This window comes from Muntiacus reevesi, unplaced genomic scaffold (assembly GCF_963930625.1).
Source record: "Muntiacus reevesi unplaced genomic scaffold, mMunRee1.1 SCAFFOLD_57, whole genome shotgun sequence".
Taxonomy (NCBI): domain Eukaryota; kingdom Metazoa; phylum Chordata; class Mammalia; order Artiodactyla; family Cervidae; genus Muntiacus; species Muntiacus reevesi.
This window is the reverse complement of record NW_027078029.1, coordinates 482169-504428: the sequence shown is the minus strand read 5'-3', so window position 1 is coordinate 504428 and position 22260 is coordinate 482169.

Below are 22260 nucleotides of genomic sequence, written 5' to 3'. Positions count from 1 at the left end.
GGGGCAGGCTGTGGGAAGTGTGTCCAGACATGCTCATGCACCTCCCCAGGCTCATTCCGTGAGCACTCTTCCTCTGGTGCCTAGGCCGCATTTGAGGCCTATTTAGAGGGGAGGTTTCTGGCAGGGGCTCTCTCCACCGCGCTAGGGCCTGGAGCGCTGAGGCCATGGTCAGAGGGAAGAGGCCAGCAAGGAGGTCGATGCCCAAGGCCTCTTTGGCCCAACAGCCTCAGGGCAGCAGGATGAGCAAGTGGCCCTCTGTGCCCCTAGGTTGACCCTGCCCCTTCATGCACAGGACGTGGTGCTGGGTTTGCCCATGAGCTGCCTGATATACTCTGGCACACCTGAGCTCTCTGACGGTGCAGGGGGCAGGAAGACTCGTGTGCATGTGGTTCTGCCTTGGCCTGGGAGTTTGGAGCCCCTAGCTGTCTCCAAGGCTCAGGGGCAAGGCCCTGAGAGGGGACCACCCAGCGCTATTGTCCTGGGCTTGGAAGCAAAGTGGGAGGCTTGCGGGAATCGCGGGCCTCCCTCAGTGAGGGAGAGGTTTCCAGCTGGAGAGAGTACTTGCAAACCGGCCATTGGAGGCTGCCGGTGATGTCTTCCAGCGGCACAGTGCTGGTTCTGCACAGAGGATCCACAGGCCAGTGGCAGGTCCCAGCACGGACCCTGCCCAGGCCAGCCTTGACCAGACCTACCTGGCCTCCGAGGATACTGCCTCACGAAGGGGCAGGCAGTGGGGAATGTGTCCAGACATACACAGGCACCTCCCCAGGCTCATTCCCTGAGCACCTTTCCCATGGTTCCTAGGCCTCATTTGAGGCCTACTAGGAGGGGAGGTTTCTGGCAGGGCCTCTCTCCACACTACAAGGACTGGAGCCCGGATGGCCTGGTCAGAGGGAAGAGGCCAGCAAGGCGGTCGATGCCCAAGGCCTCTTTGTCCCAGCAGCCTCAGGGCAGCAGGAAGAGCAAGTGTCCCACTGTGCCCCTAGGTTGGCCGTGCCCCATCATACATAGGCGCTGCTACTGGGCTTGCCCATGGGCTGCCTGACAGACTCTTGTTCACCCAAGCTCTCTGGCGGTGCAGGGGGCAGGAAAAGACGTGTGCATGTGGTTCTGCCTTGGCCTGGGAGTGTTGAGCCCCGAGCTGGCCCCCAGGCTCATTGGCAATGGCCCTGAGAGAGGACCACCTCGAAGTGTTTTCTCCCGGGCGTGGGAGCAGAGTGCGGGGCTTGTGGGAATCGCGTGGCTCCCTCGGGGAGAGTGCTTGCAAACTGACCTTTGGAGGTAGCCAGGGAGGTCTTCTAGCGGCAGAGTTCTGGATTTGCTCTGTGGCCCCACAGGCCAGGGGCAGGTCCCAGCATGGACCCTGCTCCAGCCCAGCCAAGCTCAGACCTTCCCGGCCTCTGGGGGTACTGCCCCATGAAGGAGCAGGCTGTGGAATGTGTGCCCATACATGCCCAGGCGCCTCCGTAGGCTCATTCCATTAGCACCTTTTCCCTGTTGCCTAGGCCTTTTGAGGCCTACTTGGAGGGGAGGTTTCTTGCAGGGGCTCTCTGCACACTGCAAGGGTCTGGAGGATGGATGGCCTGGTCAGAAGAAAGAGGACAGCAAGGAGGTCGTTTCCCAAGGCCTCTTTGGCCCAGCATCCTAAGTGCACCAGGAAGAGCAAGTGGCGCACTGTGCCCGTAGGTAGGCCCTGCCCCTTCACACACAGGCGCTGCTGCTGGGCTTGCCCAAGGGCAGCCTGACAGACTCTGGCTCACCCGAGCTCTCTAAAGGTGCAGAGGGCCAGAAGAGACGTGTGCATGTGGTTCTGCCTTGGCCTGGGTGAGTGGAACACCTAGCTGTCCCCAGGCTCCGGGGTGAGTGCCTGAGAGAGGAACACACTAAAGTGCTTTTCTCCCAGGTTTGGGAACAGAGTGCGGGGCTTGCGGGAATGACGGGCCTCCCTCGGTGAGGGAGAGGCAGCCAGCTGGTGAGACTGCTTGCAAACCAGCCTTTGGAGGCGGCCGGTGAGGTCTTCCAGCGGCACAATGCTGATTGTGCTCAGAGTACCCACAGGCCAGGGGCAGGTCCCAGCATGGACCCTGCCCAAGGCCAGGCTTGACCAGACCTTCCTGGCTTCCGGGGGAACTGCCCCACGAAGGGGCAGGCAGCAGGGTGTGTGTCAAGACATGCCCAGAAGCCTCCCAAGACTCATTCCCTTAGCGCCTTGCCCATGGTTCCTAGGCCTCATTTGAGGCCTACTTCGCGGGGAGGTTTCTGGCACGGGCTCTCTCCACACTGCAAGGGCTTAGAGCCCAGACGGCCTGGTCAGAGGGAAGAGGCCAGCAAGGGGGTCGATGCCCAAGGCCTCTTTGTCCCAGCAGCCTCAGGGCAGCAGGGTGAGCAAGTGGCCCACTGTGCCCCTAGGTTGGTCCTGACCCTTCACACACTGGCACTGGTGCTTGGCTTGCCCAGGAGCTGCCTGACAGACTCTGGCTCACCCGACCTCTCTGACGGTGCAGGGGACAGGAAGACTCGTGTGCACGTGGTTCTGCCTTAGCCTGGGAGTTTGGAGCCCCTAGCTGAACCCAGTTTCAGGGGCAAGGCCCTGAGAGGGGACCACACAAGAGCTTTTTTCCTGGGCTTGGGAACAGAGTACATGGCTTGCGGGATCGCAGACATCCGTCGGTGAGGGAGAGGTGGACTACCGGCGAGAGTGCTTGCAAGCTGGCCTTTGGAGGCTGCCGGGGAGGTCTTCCATCGCCACAGTGCTGGTTCTGCTCAGAGGCCCCACAGGCCAGGGGCAGGTCCCAGCATGGACGCTGCCCCAGGCCAGCCTTTCCCAGACCTTCCTGGCCTCCAGTGGTACTGCCTCATGAAGGGGCAGGTGGCTGGGACAGTGTCGAGACATGCCCAGGCACTTCCTCAGGCTCATTCCATTATGCCATTTCCCTGGTGCCTAGGCCTCATTTGAGGCCTACTTGGAGGGGAGGTTTCTGGCAGGGGCTCTCTGAACATTGCAAGGGCCTGGAGCCCTGAAGGCCTGGTCAGAGGAAAGAGGCCAGCAAGGGGGTCGATGCCCATGGCCTCCTTGGCCCAGCAGCCTTAGGGCAGCAGGGAGAGCAAGTGGTCCATTGTGCCCCTAGGTCAGCCCTGCGCCTTCACACACAGGCGCTGCTGCTGGGCTTGCCCAGGAGCTTCCTAACAGACTGTGGCTCACCCGAGCTCTCTGACAGTGCAGACGGCCGGAAGACACGTGTTCATGGGGTTCTGCCTTGACCTGGGTGTGTGTAGACCCTAGCTGTCCCCCAGGCACTGGGGAAAGAGCCTGAGAGCGGACGAACCTAACGCGCTATTGTCCTGGGCTTGGGAACAGAGTGCTTGGCTTGCGGGAAACGTGGGTCTCCCTTGGGGAGAGTCCTTGCAAACCGGCCTTTGGAGGCTGCCAGTGAGGTCTTCCAGCGGCACAGTGCTGTATATGATCAGAGGCCCCACAGGCCAGTGGCAGTTCCCAGCATGGACCCTCCCCCAGGCCAGCCTTGACCAGACCGTTCTGGCCTCCGGGGGTACAGCCTCATGAATGGGCAGGCGGCGGGGAGTGTCTACAGACATGACCAGGCGCCACCCCAGTATCTTTTCCTTAGCCCCTTTCCCATGATTCCTAGGCCTCATTTGAGGCCTACTTGGAAGGGAGGTTCCTGGCAGGGCCTCTCTCCAAACTGCAAGAGACTGGAGCCTGGACGGCCTGGTCAGAGGAACGAGGCCAGCAAGGGAGTCGATGCCCAAGGCCTCTTGGTCCCAGCAGACTCAGGGCAGCAAGGTAAGCAAGTGGCCATTGTGCCCCTAGGTCGGCCGTGCCCCTTCACACACAAGCTCTGCTGTTGGGCTTGCCCAGGAGCTGCGTGACAGACTCTGGCTCACCTGAGCTCTCTGATGGTGCAGGGGGCAGAAAGACTCATGTGCATGTGGTTCTGCCTTGGCCTGGGAGTTTGGAGCCCCTAGCTGTCCCTCACGCTCAGGGGCAAGTCCTTTAGAGGGGACCAATCAAGCGCTTTCCTCCTGGGCTTGGAGCAGAGTGCGTGGCTTGCGGGAATCGCTGGCCTCCCTCGGTGAGGGAGAGGTTGCCAGTTAGCAAGAATGCTTGCAAACCGGCCTTTGGAGGCTGCAGGTGAGGTCTTCCATGGCCACACTGCTGGTTCTGCTCAGAGGACCCACAGGCCAGTGGCAGGTCCCAGCACAGACCCTGCCGCAGGCCAGGCTTGACTAGACCTTCCTGGCCTCCGGGGGTACTTCCTCAGGAAGGGGCAGGCGGCGGGGTGTGTGTCATAACATGGCCAGGGACCTCCACAGGCTCTTTCCCTGAGCGCCTTTCCCATGGTTCATAGGCCTCATTTGAGGCCTACTTGGAGGGGCGGTTTCTGGCAGGGCCTCTCTCCACACTGCAAGGAACTGGAGCCTGGACGGCCTGGTCAGAGGGAAGAGGCCAGCAATGGGTTCGATGCCCAAGGCCTCTTTATCCCAGCAGCGTCAGGGCAGCAGGGTGAGCAAGTGGCCTTCAGTGCCCCTAGGTCAGCACTGCCCCATCACAAACAGGCGCTGCTTCTGGGCTTGCCCAGGAGCTGCCTGACAGACTCTGGCTCACCCGAGCGCTCTGACCGTGCAGAGGGTAGGAAGAGACGTGTGCATGTGTTTCTGCCATGGCCTGGGAGTGTGGAGGCCCTAGCTGGCCCCCAGATTCAATGCAAAGGGCCCTGAGAGAGGACCACCCAGAAGCGCCTTTCTCCCGGGCTTGGGAGCAGAGTGCGCAGCTTGCGGGAAGCGCGGGCCTCCTTCGGGGAGGGTGCTTGCAAACCGGCCTTTGGAGGCAGCCGGGGAGGTCTTCCAGGGGCAGAGCCCTGGTTCTGCTCAAAGGCCCCACAGGCCAAGGGCAGGTTCCAGCATGGACCCTGCCCCAGGCCAGCCTTTCCCAGACCTTCCTGGCCTCCGGGAGTACTGCCCCATGAAGGTGCAGGCGGCAGAGCGTGTGTCCAGACATGCTCAGGCACCTCCCCAGGCTCATTCCATTAGCGCCTTTTCCCTGGTGCCTATGCCTCATTTGAGGCCTACTTGGAGGGGAGGTTTCTGGCAGGGGCTCTCTCCACACTGCAAGGGTCTGGAGCCCGGACGGCCTGGTCAGAGGAAAGAGGCGAGCAAGGGGGTCGATGCCCATGGCCTCCTTGGCCCAGCAGCCTTAGGGCAGCAGGGAGAGCAAGTGGTCCATTGTGCCCCTAGGTCAGCCCTGCCCCTTCACACACAGGCGCTGCTGCTGGGCTTGCCCAGGAGCTGCCTAACAGACTGTGGCTCACCCGAGCTCTCTGACAGTGCAGAGGGCCGGAAGAGACGTGTTCATGGGGTTCTGCCTTGACCTGGGGGTGTGTAGACCCTAGCTGTCCCCCAGGCACTGGGGAAAGAGCCTGAGAACGGACAAACCTAATGCGCTATTGTCCTGGGCTTGGGAACAGAGTGCTTGGCTTGTGGGAAACGTGGGTCTCCCTTGGGGAGAGTCCTTGCAAACCGGCCTTTGGAGGTTGCCAGTGAGGTCTTCCAGCGGCACAGTGCTGTATATGATCAGAGGCCCCACAGGCCAGTGGCAGTTCCCAGCATGGACCCTCCCCCAGGCCAGCCTTGACCAGACCGTTCTGGCCTCCGGGGGTACAGCCTCACGAATGGGCAGGTGGCGGGGAGTGTGTCCAGACATGCCCAAGCCCCTCCCCAGTCTCTTTTCCTTAGCCCCTTTCCCATGATTCCTAGGCCTCATTTGAGGCCTACTTGGAAGGGTGGTTCCTGGCAGGGCCTCTCTCCAAACTGCAAGGGACTGGAGCCTGGACGGCCTGGTCAGAGGGAAGAGGACATCAAGTGGGTCAATGCCCAAGACCTCTTTGGCCCAGCAGCCTTAGGGCAGCAGGAAAAGCAAGTGTCCCACTCTGTCCCTAGGTCGGCCCTGCCCCATCACACACAGGCGATGCTGCTGGGCTTGCCCAGGAGCTGCCTGACAGACTCTTGCTCACCCGAGCTCTCTGACGGTACAGAGGGCCGGAAGAGACATGGGCATGTGGTTCTGCCTTGGCCTGTGTGTGTGGAGCCCCTAGCTGTCTCCCAGGCTCATGGGCAAAGGCCTGAGATGGGACCACATAAGCACTTTTCTCCCAGGCATGGGAGCAGAGTGCGCCGCTTGCGGGAAACGCAGGCGTCCCTCGGTGAGGGAGAGCCAGCCAGCCGGCGAGAGTGCTTGCAAACCGGTCTTTCGAGGTTGCCGGTGAGGTCTTCCAGTGGCACAGTGCTGGTTTTGCTAAGAGGAACCACAGGCCAGGGGCAGGTCCCAGCAAGGACCCTGCACCAGGTCAGCCTTGACCAGACATTCCTGGCCTCTGGGGGTACTGCCCCACAAAGGGGCAGTTGGCGGGGAGTGTGTCCAGACATGCCCAGGTGCCTCCCCAGTCTAATTCCATTCGTGCCTTTCCCATGCTTCATAGGCCACATTTGAGGCCTACTTGGAGGGGAGGTTTCTGGCATGGCCTCTCTCCAACTGCAACGGACTGGAGCCTGGACGGCCTGGTCAGAGTGAAGAGGCCAGCACGTTGTTTGATGCCCGCCGCCTCTTTGTCCCAGCAGCCTCAGGGCAGCAGGGTTAGCAAGTGGCCAATTGTGCCCCTAGGTCAGCCCTGCCCCTTCACACACAGGCGCTGCTGCTGGGCTTGCCCAGGAGCTGCCTGACAGACTCTTGCTCACCCGAGCTCTCTGACGGTACAGAGGGCCGGAGGAGACACGTGCATGTGGTTCTGCCTTGGCCTGTGTGTGTGGAGCCCTTAGCTGTCTCCCAGGCTCATGGGCAAAGGCCTGAGATGGGACCACACAAGCACTTTTCTCCCAGTCATGGGAGCAGAGTGCACAGCATGCAGGAAACGTGGGCCTACGTCGGTGAGGGAGAGGCGGCCAGCCTGCGAGAGTGCTTGCAAACCAGCCTTTGGAGGCTGCTGGTGACGTCTTCCAAGGGCACAGTGGTGTTTCTGCTCAGAGGCCCCACAGGACAGGGGAAGGCCCCAGCAAGGACCCTGCCCCAGACCAGCCTTGACCAGACCATCCTGGCCTCTGGGGGTACTGCCCCATGAAGAGGCAGGCTGCAGGGAGTGTCTCCGGACATGCCCAGGCGCCTCCCCAGTCTCATTCCCTGAGCACCTTTCCCATGATACCTAGGCCTCATTTGAGGCCTACTTGGAGGGGAGGATTCTGGCAGGGCCTCTCTCCACACTGCAAGGGACTGGAGCCCGGACAGGCTCGTCAGAGGGAAGAGGCCAGCAATGGGGTCGATGTCCAAGGCCTCTTTGGCCAAGCAGCCTCAGGGCAGCAGGGTGAGCAACTGGCCCTCAGTGCCCCTAGGTGGGCCCTGCCCCATCACACACAGGCGCTGCTGCTGGGCTTGCCCAGGCACTGACTGACACAGTCTGGTTCACCCAAGCTCTCTGACAGTGCAGGGGGCAGGAAGAGATGTGTGCATGTGGTTCTGCCTTGGCCTGGGTGTGTTGAGCCCCTAGCTCTCCCCCAGGCACTGGGGCAAGGGCCTGAGAGCGAATGAACATGATGCACTATTGTCCTGGTCTTGGGAGCAGAGTGCGTGGCTTGCAGGAAAGGCGGGTCTCCCTCGCAGAGAGTGCTAGCAAATCGGCCTTTGGAGGCAGCCGGGTAGGTCTTCCAGCAGCAGAGTGCTGGATTTCCTCTGTGGCACACAGGCCAGGGGCAGGCCCCAGCAAGGACCCTGCCTCAGTTCAGCCTTGCCCAGAACTTCCTGGCCTCCGGGGGTACTCCCCCTCGGAGGGGCAGGCGGTGGGTAGTGTGTTCATACATGCCCAGATGCCTCACCAGTCTCATTCACTTAGCGCCCTTCCATGGTCAGAGGGAAGAGGCCAGCAAGGGGGTGGATGCCCAAGGCCTCTTAGTCCCAGCAGCCTCAGGGCAGCAGGGTAAGCAAGTGGCCCACTGTGCCCCTAGGTCGGCCCTGTCCCTTCACACACAGGCTCTGATGTTGGGCTTGCCCAGGAGCTGCGTGACAGACTCTGGCTCACCTGAGCTCGCTGATGGTGCAGGGGGCAGGAAGATTCGTGTGCACGTGGTTCTGCCTTGGCCTGGGAGTTTGGAGCCCCTAGCTGTCCCCCACGCTCAGGGGCAAGACCCTTAGTGGGGACCACCCAAGCGCTTTTCTCCTGGGCTTGGGAGCACAGTGCATGGCTTGTGGGAATCACGGGCCTCCCTCAGTGAGTGATAGGTAGCCAGCCAACGAGAGTGCGTGCAAACCAGCCTTTGCTGGTTGCCGGTGAGGTCTTCCATTGCCACAGTGCTGGTTCTGCTCAGAAGACCCACAGGAGACTGGCAGGTCCCAGCTCGGACCCTGCCCCAGGCCAGCCTTGACCAGACCTTCCTGGCCTCCGGGGGTACTTCCTCAGGAAGGGGCAGGCGGCGGGGTGTGTGTAATAACATGACCAGGGACCTCCCCAGGCTCATTCCCTGAGCGCCTTTCCCATGATTCCTAGGCCTCATTTGAGGCCTACTTGGAGGGGAGGTTTCTGGCAGGGCCTCTCTCCACACTGCAAAGGACTGGAGCATGTACGGCCTGGTCAGAAGGAAGAGGCCAGCAAGTGGGTCGATTTCCAAGGGCTCTTTAGCCCAGCAGCCTCAAGGCAGCAGGGAGAGCATGTGGCCACTGTGCCCCTAGGTCGGCCCTGGCCCTTCTCACTCAGGCGCAATTGCTGGGCTTGCCCAGATGGAACCTGACAGATTGTGGATCACCCGAGCTCTCTGATGGTGAAGAGGGCCGGAAGAGACGTGTTCATGTGGTTCTGCCTTGGCCTGGGTGAGTGGAACCCCTAGCTGTCCCCCAGGCTCAGGGGCAAGGATCCTGAGAGAGGACCTCCACGAAGAGCTTTGCTCTGGGGCTTCGGAGCAGAGCACGCAGCTTGCGGGAATCGTGGGCCTCACTTGGGGAGAGTGCTTGCAAACTGGCCTTTGGAGGCAGCTGGGGATGTCTTCCAGTGGCAGAGTGCTGGTTCTTCTCAGAGGCCCCACAGGCCACGGGCAGGTCCCAGCATGGACCCTGCCCCACGCCAGCCTTGCCCAGACCTTTCTGGCCGCCGGGGGTACTGCCTCACGAAGGGGCAGGCAGCAGGGAGTGTGTCCAGACATGCCCAGGCACCTCTCCAGGCTCATTCCCTGAGCGCCTTTCCCAAGGTTCCTAGGCCTCATTTGAGGCCTACTTGGTGGGGAAGTTTCTGGCAGGGCCTTTCTCCACTATGCAAGGGACTGGAGCCCGGACGGCCTGGTCAGAGGGAAGAGGCCATCAAGGGTGTCATTGCCCAAGGCCTCTTTGTCCCAGCAGCCTCAGGGCAGCAGGGTGAGCAATGGCCCTCAGTGCCCCTAGCTCGGCCCTGCCCCATCACACAAAGGCGCTGCTGCTGGACTTGCCCAGGCGCTGTCTGACAGACTCTGGCTCACCCAAGCTGTCTGACGGTGCAGGGGCAGGACGAGACGTCTGCATGTGGTTCTGCATTGGCCTGGGTGTGTGGAGCCCCTAGCTGTCTCCCAGGATGAGGGGCAAAGGTCTGAGAGAGGAACACCCCGAAGCGCTTTTCTTCCAGGCTTGGGAGTCGAGTGCGCGGCTTGCGGGAAACGCGGGCCTCCCTCGGTGAGGGTGAGGCAGCTATCCAGCGAGAGTGCCAGCAAACCGGTCTTTGGAGGCTGCTGGTGATGTCTTCCATTCGCACAGTGATGCTTCTGCTCAGAGCCCCAACAGGCCAGGGGCAGGTCCCAGCAAGGACCCTGCCCCAGGCCAGCCTTGACCAGACCTTCCTGTCCTCCGGTGGTACTGCCCCACGAAGGGGCAGGTGGCAGGGAGTGTGATCAGACATGCCCAGTCCTCTCCCCAGTCTCAATCCATTAGCGCCTTCCCATGATTCCTAGACCTCATTTGAGTCCTACTAGGAGGGGAGGTTTCTGGCAGGGCCTCTCTCCACACTGCAGGGGACTGGAGCCCGGACGGTCTGGTCAGAGGGAAGAGGCCAGCAAGGGGTTTGATCCCCAAGGCCTCTTTGGCCCAGCAGCCTCAGGGCAGCAGGAAGAGCAAGTGGCCACTGTGCCCCAAGGTTGGCCCTGCCCCTTCACACACAGGGGCTGCTGCTGGGTTTTTCCCATGAGCTGCCTGACATACTCTGGATCACCTGAGCTCTCTGACGGTGCAGAGGGCCGGAAGAGACGTGGGCATGTGGTTCTGCCTTGGTCTTGGTGTGTGGAGCCCCTAGCTGTCCCCCAGGCTCAGGGGCAAAGGCCTGAGAGAAGAACACTCAGAAGTGCTTTTCTCCCAGGCTTGGGAGCAGAGTGCGCGGCTTGCGGGATATGCCGGCCTCCCTCAGTGAATGCGAGGTGGCCAGCCGGCGAGAGTGCTTGCAAACAGGCCTTTGGAGACAGCCGGGGAGGTCTTCCAGCTGCAGAGTGTTGGTTCTACTCAGAGGACCCAAAGGCCAGGGGCAGGTCCCAGCCTGGACCCTGACCCAGGCCAGCCTTGACCAGACCTTCCTGGCCTCCGGGGGTACTGCCCCACGAAGGAGAACGCTGCGGGGAGTGTGTCCAGACATGCCCAGGCTCCTCCCCAGGCTCATTCCCTGAGTGCCTTTTCCCAGGTTCCTAGGCCTCGTTTGAGGCCTACTTGGAGGGGAGGTTTCTGGCAGGGGCTCTCTTCACAGTGCAAGGGACTGGATCCCGGACGGCCTGGTCAGAGGGAAGAGGCCTGCACAGGGGTCGTTGTCCATGGCCTCTTCGGCCCAGCAGCCTGAGGGCAGCAGGAAGAGCAAGTGGCCCACTTTGCCCCTAGGCCAGCCCTGCCCCTTCACACACAGGCGCTCCTGCTGGTCTTGCCCAGGAGCTGCCTGACAGACTCTGGCTCACCCGAGCTCTCTGACAGTTCAGGGGGCAGGAAGACTCGTGTGCATGTGGTTGTGCCTTGGCCTGGGTTTGTGTAGCCACTCGCTGTCCCCCAGGCTCAGGGGCAAGGCCCTGAGACGGGGCCACCCAAGCGCTTTTCTCCTGGGCTTGTGAGTAGAGTGCGTGGCTTGTGGGAATCGCGGGCCTCCCTCGGTGAGGGAGAGGTGGCCAGCCGGCGAGAGTGCTTGCAAACCGGCCTTTGGAGGCTGCCGGCGAGGTCTTCCATTGGCACAGTGCTGGTTCTGCTCAGAGACCCCACAGGACCGTGGCAGGTCCCAGCTCGGACCCTGCCCCAGGCCAGCCTTGACCTGACCTTCCTGGACTCCGCGGGTACTGACTCACGAAGGGGCAGGCGGCGGGGTGTGTGTCCAGGCATGCCCAGGCACCTCCCCAGGTTCAATCCCTGAGCGCCTTTCCCATGGTTCCTAGGCCTCATTTGAGGGTACTTGTAGGGGAGGTTTCTGGCAGGACCTCTCTCCACACTGCAAGGGTCTGGAGCACGGACGGCCTGGTCAGAGGGAAAAGGCCAGCAAGGGGTTCGATGCCCAAGAACTATTTTTCCCAGCAGTCTCAGGGCAGCAGGGTGAGCAAGCGGCCTTCAGTGCCCCTTGGTCAGCCCTGCCCCATCACACACAGGCGCTGCTGCTGGGCTTTCCCAGGAGCTGCCTGACATACTCTGGCTCACGCAAGCTCTCTGACGGAGCAGGGGGCAATATAATACGTGTGCATGTGGCTCCGCATTGGCCTGGGTGTGTGGAGCCCCTAGCTGTCTCCCAGGCTCAGGGGCAAAGGACTGAGAGAGGAACACCCCGAAGCACTTTTCTCCCAGGCTTGGGAGCAGAGTGCGTGGCTTGTGGGAAACGCGGGCTTCCCTCGGTGAGGGAGAGGCGGCCAGCCTGGGAGGTGCTTGCAAACCGGCCTTTGGGGGCTGCTGGTGAGGTCTTCCAACGGCACAGTGCTGGTTCTGCTCAGAGGCCCCACATGCCAGGGGCAGGTCCCAGCAAGGACCCTGCCCCAGGCCAGCCTTGAACAGACCTTCCTGGCCTCTTGGGTACTGCCCCACGAAGGGGCAGGTGGCAGGGAGTGTGTCCAGACTTGCCCAGGGGCCTCCCCATTCTCATTCACTTAGCGCCTTTCCCATGATTCCTAGGCCTCATTTGAGGCCTACTTGGAGGGGAGGTTTGGCCCACTGTGCCCCTAGGTCGCCCCTGCCCCTTCACACTCAGGGGCTGCTGCTGGGCTTGCCCAGGTGCTGCCTAACCGACTCTGGCTCACCTGAGCTCTCTGAAAATGCAGGGGGCAGGAAGACTCGTGTGCATGTGGCTCTGCCTTGGCCTGGGAGTTTGGAGCCCCTAGCTGTCCCCCAGGCTCACGGGCAAGGCCCTTAGAATGGACAACCAAAGCGCTTTTCTCCTGGGCTTGGGAGCAAAGTGTGTGGCTTGCGTAAATCACGGGTGTTCCTAGGTGAGGGAGAGGTGCCTAGCCACCGAGAGTGCTTGCAAACCAGCCTTTGGAGGCTGCCAGTGAGGTCTTCCAGGGGCACACTGCTGGTTCTGCTCAGAAGCCCCACAGGCCAGGGGCAGATCCCAGCACCGACCCTGCCCCAGGCCAGCCTTGACCAGACCTTCCTGGCCTCCGGGGATACTGCTTCACGAAGGGGCAGGCGACGGGTAGTGTGTCCAGACATGCCCAGGGACCTCCCCAGGCTCATTCCCTGAGCGGCTTGCCCATGGTTCCTATGCCTCATTTGAGGCCTACTTGGAGGGGCGGATTCTGGCAGGGCCTCTCTGCACACTGAAAGGGACTGGAGCTGGACGGCCTGGTCAGAGGGAAGAGGCCAGCAAGGGGTTCGATGCCCAAGGCCTCTTTGTCCCAGCAGCTTCAGGGCAGCAGGGTGAGCAAGTGGCCTTCAGTGCCCCTAGGTCGCCCCTGCCACATCACACACAGGCGCTGCTTCTGGGCTTGCCCAGGAGCTGCCTGACAGACTCTGGCTCACCCGAGCTCTCTGACGGTGCAAAGGGCAGGAAAAGACGTGTGCATGTGGTTCTGCCTTGGCCTGGGAGTGTGGAGCCCCTAGCTGGCTCCCAGGCTCAGGGGCAAGGGCCCTGAGAGAGGACCACCCCGAAGCGCTTTTCTCCCGGGCTTGGGAGCAGTGTGCTCAGCTTGCGGGAATCGCGGGCCTCCCTCGGGGAGAGTGCTTGCAAACTGGCCTTTGGAGGCAGCCAGGGAGGTCTTCTAGCGGCAGAGTGCTGGATTTGCTCTGGGGCCCCACAGGACACGCGCAGGTTCCAGCATGGACCCTGCCCCAGGAGAGCCTTGCCCAGACCGTCCTGGCCTCCGAGGGTACTGCCCCACGAAGGAGCAGGCTGCGGAGGTGTGTCCAGTCATGCTCAGGCACCTTCCCAGGCTCATTCCATTAGCGTTTTTTCCCTGGTGCCTAGGCCTCATTTGAGGCCTACTTGGAGGGGAGGTTTCTGGCATGGGCGATCTCCACACTGCAAGGGCCTGGAGCCCGGAGGGCTTGGTCAGAGGAAAGAGGCCAGCAAGGGGGACGATGCCCAAGGCCTCTTTGGCCCAGCAGCGTCATGGCAGCAGGATGAGCAAGTGGCCCAATGTGCCCCTTGGTCGGCCCTGCCCCTTCACACACAGGCACTGCTGCTGGGCTTGCCCAGGAGCTGCCTAACAGACTGTGCCTCACTCGAGCTCTCTGACGGTGCAGAGGGCCGGAAGAGACGTGTGCATGTGGTTCTGCCTTGGCCTGGGTGTGTGGATACCCTAGTTGTCTCCCAGGCTCAGGGGCAAACGCCTGAGAGAGGAACACCCCGAACTGCTATTCTCCTTGGCTTGGAAGCAGAGTGCGCGGCTTGCGGGAAACGCGGGCCTCCCTCGGTGAGGGAGAAGAGGCCAGGTGGCGAGAGTGCTTGCAAACCGGCATTTGGAATCTGCGGGTGAGGTTCTCCAACGGCACAATGCTGGTTCTGCTCAGAGACCCAACAGGCCAGGGGCAGGTCCCAGCAAGGACCCTGCCCCAGGCCAGCCTTGACCAGACCTTCCTGTCCTCCGGGGGTACTGCCCCACGAAGGGGCAGGTGGCAGGGAGTGTGATCAGACATGCCCAGTCCTCTCCCCAGTCTCAATCCATTAGCGCCTTCCCATGATTCCTAGACCTCATTTGAGTTCTACTAGGAGGGGAGGTTTCTGGCAGGGCCTCTCTCCACACTGCAGGGGACTGGAGCCCGGACGGTCTGGTCAGAGGGAAGAGGCCAGCAAGGGGTTTGATCCCCAAGGCCTCTTTGGCCCAGCAGCCTCAGGGCAGCAGGAAGAGCAAGTGGCCACTGTGCCCCAAGGTTGGCCCTGCCCCTTCACACACAGGGGCTGCTGCTGGGTTTTTCCCATGAGCTGCCTGACATACTCTGGATCACCTGAGCTCTCTGACGGTGCAGAGGGCCGGAAGAGACGTGGGCATGTGGTTCTGCCTTGGTCTTGGTGTGTGGAGCCCCTAGCTGTCCCCCAGGCTCAGGGGCAAAGGCCTGAGAGAAGAACACTCAGAAGTGCTTTTCTCCCAGGCTTGGGAGCAGAGTGCGCGGCTTGCGGGATATGCCGGCCTCCCTCAGTGAATGCGAGGTGGCCAGCCGGCGAGAGTGCTTGCAAACAGGCCTTTGGAGACAGCCGGGGAGGTCTTCCAGCTGCAGAGTGTTGGTTCTACTCAGAGGACCCAAAGGCCAGGGGCAGGTCCCAGCCTGGACCCTGACCCAGGCCAGCCTTGACCAGACCTTCCTGGCCTCCGGGGGTACTGCCCCACGAAGGAGAACGCTGCGGGGAGTGTGTCCAGACATGCCCAGGCTCCTCCCCAGGCTCATTCCCTGAGCGCCTTTTCCCAGGTTCCTAGGCCTCGTTTGAGGCCTACTTGGAGGGGAGGTTTCTGGCAGGGGCTCTCTTCACAGTGCAAGGGACTGGATCCCGGACGGCCTGGTCAGAGGGAAGAGGCCTGCACGGGGGTCGTTGTCCATGGCCTCTTCGGCCCAGCAGCCTGAGGGCAGCAGGAAGAGCAAGTGGCCCACTTTGCCCCTAGGCCAGCCCTGCCCTTTCACACACAGGCGCTCCTGCTGGTCTTGCCCAGGAGCTGCCTGACAGACTCTGGCTCACCCGAGCTCTCTGACATTTCAGGGGGCAGGAAGACTCGTGTGCATGTGGTTGTGCCTTGGCCTGGGTTTGTGTAGCCACTCGCTGTCCCCCAGGCTCAGGGGCAAGGCCCTGAGACGGGGCCACCCAAGCGCTTTTCTCCTGGGCTTGTGAGTAGAGTGCGTGGCTTGCGGGAATCGCGGGCCTCCCTCGGTGAGGGAGAGGTGGCCAGCCGGCGAGAGTGCTTGCAAACCGGCCTTTGGAGGCTGCCGGCGAGGTCTTCCATTGGCACAGTGCTGGTTCTGCTCAGAGACCCCACAGGACCGTGGCAGGTCCCAGCTCGGACCCTGCCCCAGGCCAGCCTTGACCTGACCTTCCTGGACTCCGTGGGTACTGCCTCACGAAGGGGCAGGCTGCGGGGTGTGTGTCCAGGCATGCCCAGGCACCTCCCCAGGTTCAATCCCTGAGCGCCTTTCCCATGGTTCCTAGGCCTCATTTGAGGGTACTTGTAGGGGAGGTTTCTGGCAGGACCTCTCTCCACACTGCAAGGGTCTGGAGCACGGACGGCCTGGTCAGAGGGAAAAGGCCAGCAAGGGGGTCGATGCCCAAGAACTATTTTTCCCAGCAGTCTCAGGGCAGCAGGGTGAGCAAGCGGCCTTCAGTGCCCCTTGGTCAGCCCTGCCCCATCACACACAGGCGCTGCTGCTGGGCTTTCCCAGGAGCTGCCTGACATACTCTGGCTCACGCAAGCTCTCTGACGGAGCAGGGGGCAATATAATACGTGTGCATGTGGCTCCGCATTGGCCTGGGTGTGTGGAGCCCCTAGCTGTCTCCCAGGCTCAGGGGCAAAGGACTGAGAGAGGAACACCCCGAAGCACTTTTCTCCCAGGCTTGGGAGCAGAGTGCGCGGCTTGTGGGAAACGCGGGCTTCCCTCGGTGAGGGAGAGGCGGCCAGCCTGGGAGGTGCTTGCAAACCGGCCTTTGGGGGCTGCTGGTGAGGTCTTCCAACGGCACAGTGCTGGTTCTGCTCAGAGGCCCCACATGCCAGGGGCAGGTCCCAGCAAGGACCCTGCCCCAGGCCAGCCTTGAACAGACCTTCCTGGCCTCTTGGGTACTGCCCCACGAAGGGGCAGGTGGCAGGGAGTGTGTCCAGACTTGCCCAGGGGCCTCCCCATTCTCATTCATTTAGCGCCTTTCCCATGATTCCTAGGCCTCATTTGAGGCCTACTTGGAGGGGAGGTTTGGCCCACTGTGCCCCGAGGTCGCCCCTGCCCCTTCACACTCAGGGGCTGCTGCTGGGCTTGCCCAGGTGCTGCCTAACCGACTCTGGCTCACCTGAGCTCTCTGAAAATGCAGGGGGCAGGAAGACTCGTGTGCATGTGGCTCTGCCTTGGCCTGGGAGTTTGGAGCCCCTAGCTGTCCCCCAGGCTCACGGGCAAGGCCCTTAGAATGGACAACCAAAGCGCTTTTCTCCTGGGCTTGGGAGCAAAGTGTGTGGCTTGCGTAAATCACGGGTGTTCCTAGGTGAGGGAGAGGTGCCTAGCCACCGAGAGTGCTTGCAAACCAGCCTTTGGAGGCTGCCAGTGAGGTCTTCCAGGGGCACACTGCTGGTTCTGCTCAGAAGCCCCACAGGCCAGGGGCAGATCCCAGCACCGACCCTGCCCCAGGCCAGCCTTGACCAGACCTTCCTGGCCTCCGGGGATACTGCTTCACGAAGGGGCAGGCGACGGGTAGTGTGTCCAGACATGCCCAGGGACCTCCCCAGGCTCATTCCCTGAGCGGCTTGCCCATGGTTCCTATGCCTCATTTGAGGCCTACTTGGAGGGGCGGATTCTGGCAGGGCCTCTCTGCACACTGAAAGGGACTGGAGCTGGACGGCCTGGTCAGAGGGAAGAGGCCAGCAAGGGGTTCGATGCCCAAGGCCTCTTTGTCCCAGCAGCTTCAGGGCAGCAGGGTGAGCAAGTGGCCTTCAGTGCCCCTAGGTCGCCCCTGCCACATCACACACAGGCGCTGCTTCTGGGCTTGCCCAGGAGCTGCCTGACAGACTCTGGCTCACCCGAGCTCTCTGACGGTGCAAAGGGCAGGAAAAGACGTGTGCATGTGGTTCTGCCTTGGCCTGGGAGTGTGGAGCCCCTAGCTGGCTCCCAGGCTCAGGGGCAAGGGCCCTGAGAGAGGACCACCCCGAAGCGCTTTTCTCCCGGGCTTGGGAGCAGTGTGCTCAGCTTGCGGGAATCGCGGGCCTCCCTCGGGGAGAGTGCTTGCAAACTGGCCTTTGGAGGCAGCCAGGGAGGTCTTCTAGCGGCAGAGTGCTGGATTTGCTCTGGGGCCCCACAGGACACGCGCAGGTTCCAGCATGGACCCTGCCCCAGGAGAGCCTTGCCCAGACCGTCCTGGCCTCCGAGGGTACTGCCCCACGAAGGAGCAGGCTGCGGAGGTGTGTCCAGTCATGCTCAGGCACCTTCCCAGGCTCATTCCATTAGCGTTTTTTCCCTGGTGCCTAGGCCTCATTTGAGGCCTACTTGGAGGGGAGGTTTCTGGCATGGGCGATCTCCACACTGCAAGGGCCTGGAGCCCGGAGGGCTTGGTCAGAGGAAAGAGGCCAGCAAGGGGGACGATGCCCAAGGCCTCTTTGGCCCAGCAGCGTCATGGCAGCAGGATGAGCAAGTGGCCCAATGTGCCCCTTGGTCGGCCCTGCCCCTTCACACACAGGCACTGCTGCTGGGCTTGCCCAGGAGCTGCCTAACAGACTGTGCCTCACTCGAGCTCTCTGACGGTGCAGAGGGCCGGAAGAGACGTGTGCATGTGGTTCTGCCTTGGCCTGGGTGTGTGGATACCCTAGTTGTCTCCCAGGCTCAGGGGCAAACGCCTGAGAGAGGAACACCCCGAACTGCTATTCTCCTTGGCTTGGAAGCAGAGTGCGCGGCTTGCGGGAAACGCGGGCCTCCCTCGGTGAGGGAGAAGAGGCCAGGTGGCGAGAGTGCTTGCAAACCGGCATTTGGAATCTGCGGGTGAGGTTCTCCAACGGCACAATGCTGGTTCTGCTCAGAGACCCAACAGGCCAGGGGCAGGTCCCAGCAAGGACCCTGCCCCAGGCCAGCCTTGACCAGACCTTCCTGTCCTCCGGGGGTACTGCCCCACGAAGGGGCAGGTGGCAGGGAGTGTGATCAGACATGCCCAGTCCTCTCCCCAGTCTCAATCCATTAGCGCCTTCCCATGATTCCTAGACCTCATTTGAGTTCTACTAGGAGGGGAGGTTTCTGGCAGGGCCTCTCTCCACACTGCAGGGGACTGGAGCCCGGACGGTCTGGTCAGAGGGAAGAGGCCAGCAAGGGGTTTGATCCCCAAGGCCTCTTTGGCCCAGCAGCCTCAGGGCAGCAGGAAGAGCAAGTGGCCACTGTGCCCCAAGGTTGGCCCTGCCCCTTCACACACAGGGGCTGCTGCTGGGTTTTTCCCATGAGCTGCCTGACATACTCTGGATCACCTGAGCTCTCTGACGGTGCAGAGGGCCGGAAGAGACGTGGGCATGTGGTTCTGCCTTGGTCTTGGTGTGTGGAGCCCCTAGCTGTCCCCCAGGCTCAGGGGCAAAGGCCTGAGAGAAGAACACTCAGAAGTGCTTTTCTCCCAGGCTTGGGAGCAGAGTGCGCGGCTTGCGGGATATGCCGGCCTCCCTCAGTGAATGCGAGGTGGCCAGCCGGCGAGAGTGCTTGCAAACAGGCCTTTGGAGACAGCCGGGGAGGTCTTCCAGCTGCAGAGTGTTGGTTCTACTCAGAGGACCCAAAGGCCAGGGGCAGGTCCCAGCCTGGACCCTGACCCAGGCCAGCCTTGACCAGACCTTCCTGGCCTCCGGGGGTACTGCCCCACGAAGGAGAACACTGCGGGGAGTGTGTCCAGACATGCCCAGGCTCCTCCCCAGGCTCATTCCCTGAGCGCCTTTTCCCAGGTTCCTAGGCCTCGTTTGAGGCCTACTTGGAGGGGAGGTTTCTGGCAGGGGCTCTCTTCACAGTGCAAGGGACTGGATCCCGGACGGCCTGGTCAGAGGGAAGAGGCCTGCACGGGGGTCGTTGTCCATGGCCTCTTCGGCCCAGCAGCCTGAGGGCAGCAGGAAGAGCAAGTGGCCCACTTTGCCCCTAGGCCAGCCCTGCCCTTTCACACACAGGCGCTCCTGCTGGTCTTGCCCAGGAGCTGCCTGACAGACTCTGGCTCACCCGAGCTCTCTGACATTTCAGGGGGCAGGAAGACTCGTGTGCATGTGGTTGTGCCTTGGCCTGGGTTTGTGTAGCCACTCGCTGTCCCCCAGGCTCAGGGGCAAGGCCCTGAGACGGGGCCACCCAAGCGCTTTTCTCCTGGGCTTGTGAGTAGAGTGCGTGGCTTGCGGGAATCGCGGGCCTCCCTCGGTGAGGGAGAGGTGGCCAGCCGGCGAGAGTGCTTGCAAACCGGCCTTTGGAGGCTGCCGGCGAGGTCTTCCATTGGCACAGTGCTGGTTCTGCTCAGAGACCCCACAGGACCGTGGCAGGTCCCAGCTCGGACCCTGCCCCAGGCCAGCCTTGACCTGACCTTCCTGGACTCCGTGGGTACTGCCTCACGAAGGGGCAGGCTGCGGGGTGTGTGTCCAAGCATGCCCAGGCACCTCCCCAGGTTCAATCCCTGAGCGCCTTTCCCATGGTTCCTAGGCCTCATTTGAGGGTACTTGTAGGGGAGGTTTCTGGCAGGACCTCTCTCCACACTGCAAGGGTCTGGAGCACGGACGGCCTGGTCAGAGGGAAAAGGCCAGCAAGGGGGTCGATGCCCAAGAACTATTTTTCCCAGCAGTCTCAGGGCAGCAGGATGAGCAAGCGGCCTTCAGTGCCCCTTGGTCAGCCCTGCCCCATCACACACAGGCGCTGCTGCTGGGCTTTCCCAGGAGCTGCCTGACATACTCTGGCTCACGCAAGCTCTCTGACGGAGCAGGGGGCAATATAATACGTGTGCATGTGGCTCCGCATTGGCCTGGGTGTGTGGAGCCCCTAGCTGTCTCCCAGGCTCAGGGGCAAAGGACTGAGAGAGGAACACCCCGAAGCACTTTTCTCCCAGGCTTGGGAGCAGAGTGCGCGGCTTGTGGGAAACGCGGGCTTCCCTCGGTGAGGGAGAGGCGGCCAGCCTGGGAGGTGCTTGCAAACCGGCCTTTGGGGGCTGCTGGTGAGGTCTTCCAACGGCACAGTGCTGGTTCTGCTCAGAGGCCCCACATGCCAGGGGCAGGTCCCAGCAAGGACCCTGCCCCAGGCCAGCCTTGAACAGACCTTCCTGGCCTCTTGGGTACTGCCCCACGAAGGGGCAGGTGGCAGGGAGTGTGTCCAGACTTGCCCAGGGGCCTCCCCATTCTCATTCACTTAGCGCCTTTCCCATGATTCCTAGGCCTCATTTGAGGCCTACTTGGAGGGGAGGTTTGGCCCACTGTGCCCCGAGGTCGCCCCTGCCCCTTCACACTCAGGGGCTGCTGCTGGGCTTGCCCAGGTGCTGCCTAACCGACTCTGGCTCACCTGAGCTCTCTGAAAATGCAGGGGGCAGGAAGACTCGTGTGTATGTGGCTCTGCCTTGGCCTGGGAGTTTGGAGCCCCTAGCTGTCCCCCAGGCTCAGGGGCAAGGCCCTTAGAATGGACAACCAAAGCGCTTTTCTCCTGTGCTTGGGAGCAAAGTGTGTGGCTTGCGTAAATCACGGGTGTTCCTAGGTGAGGGAGAGGTGCCTAGCCACCGAGAGTGCTTGCAAACCAGCCTTTGGAGGCTGCCAGTGAGGTCTTCCAGGGGCACACTGCTGGTTCTGCTCAGAAGCCCCACAGGCCAGGGGCAGATCCCAGCACCGACCCTGCCCCAGGCCAGCCTTGACCAGACCTTCCTGGCCTCCGGGGATACTGCTTCACGAAGGGGCAGGCGACGGGTAGTGTGTCCAGACATGCCCAGGGACCTCCCCAGGCTCATTCCCTGAGCGGCTTGCCCATGGTTCCTATGCCTCATTTGAGGCCTACTTGGAGGGGCGGATTCTGGCAGGGCCTCTCTGCACACTGAAAGGGACTGGAGCTGGACGGCCTGGTCAGAGGGAAGAGGCCAGCAAGGGGTTCGATGCCCAAGGCCTCTTTGTCCCAGCAGCTTCAGGGCAGCAGGGTGAGCAAGTGGCCTTCAGTGCCCCTAGGTCGGCCCTGCCACATCACACACAGGTGCTGCTTCTGGGCTTGCCCAGGAGCTGCCTGACAGACTCTGGCTCACCCGAGCTCTCTGACGGTGCAAAGGGCAGGAAAAGACGTGTGCATGTGGTTCTGCCTTGGCCTGTGTGTGTGGAGGCCCTAGTTGTCCCCCAGGCTCAGGGGCAAAGGCCCGAGAGAAGAACACCCCGAACTGCTATTCTCCACGGCTTGGGAGCAGAGTGCGCGGCTTGCAGGATATGCGGGCCTCCCTCAGTGAGGGCGAGGCGGCCAGCCGGCGAGAGTGCTTGCAACCGGACTTTGGAGGCAGCCTGGGAGGTCTTCCAGCGGCAGAATGCTGGTTCTTCTCAGAGGCCCCAGAGGCTAGTGGCAGGTCCCAGCAAGGACTCTGCCCCAGGCCAGCCTTGCCCAGACCTTCCTGGCCTCTGGGGCTACTGCCCCACGAAGGAGCACACTGCAGGGAGTGTGTCCAGACATGCACAGGCGCCTCTCCAGGTGCAGCGCTCACTCCCTGAGCGCCTTTCCCCTGGTGCCTAGGCCTCATTTGAGGCCTTCGTGGAGGGGAGGTCTCTGGCAGGGGCTCTCTCCACACTGCAAGGGACTTGAGCCAGGAAGGCCTGGTCAGAGGGAAGAGGCCAGCAATGGGTGCGATGCCCAAGGCCTCTTTGGCCCAGCAGCCTCAGGGCAGCAGGGTGAGCACGTGGCCCACCATGCCGCTAGGTTGGCCCAGCCCAATCACACACAGGCGCTCCTGCTGTGCCTGCCCAGGAGCTGCCTGACAGACTCTGTCTCACCTAAGCTCTCTGACGGTGCAGGGGGCAGGAAGAGATGTGTGCATATGGTTCTGCCTTGACCTGGTGTGTGGAGGCCCTAGCTGTCCCCCAGGGTCTGTGGCAAGGGCCTGAGAGAGGATCACCCCGATGCGCTATTGTCTTGGACTTGGGTACAGAGTGCGTGGCTTGCCAGATATGTGGGTCTCC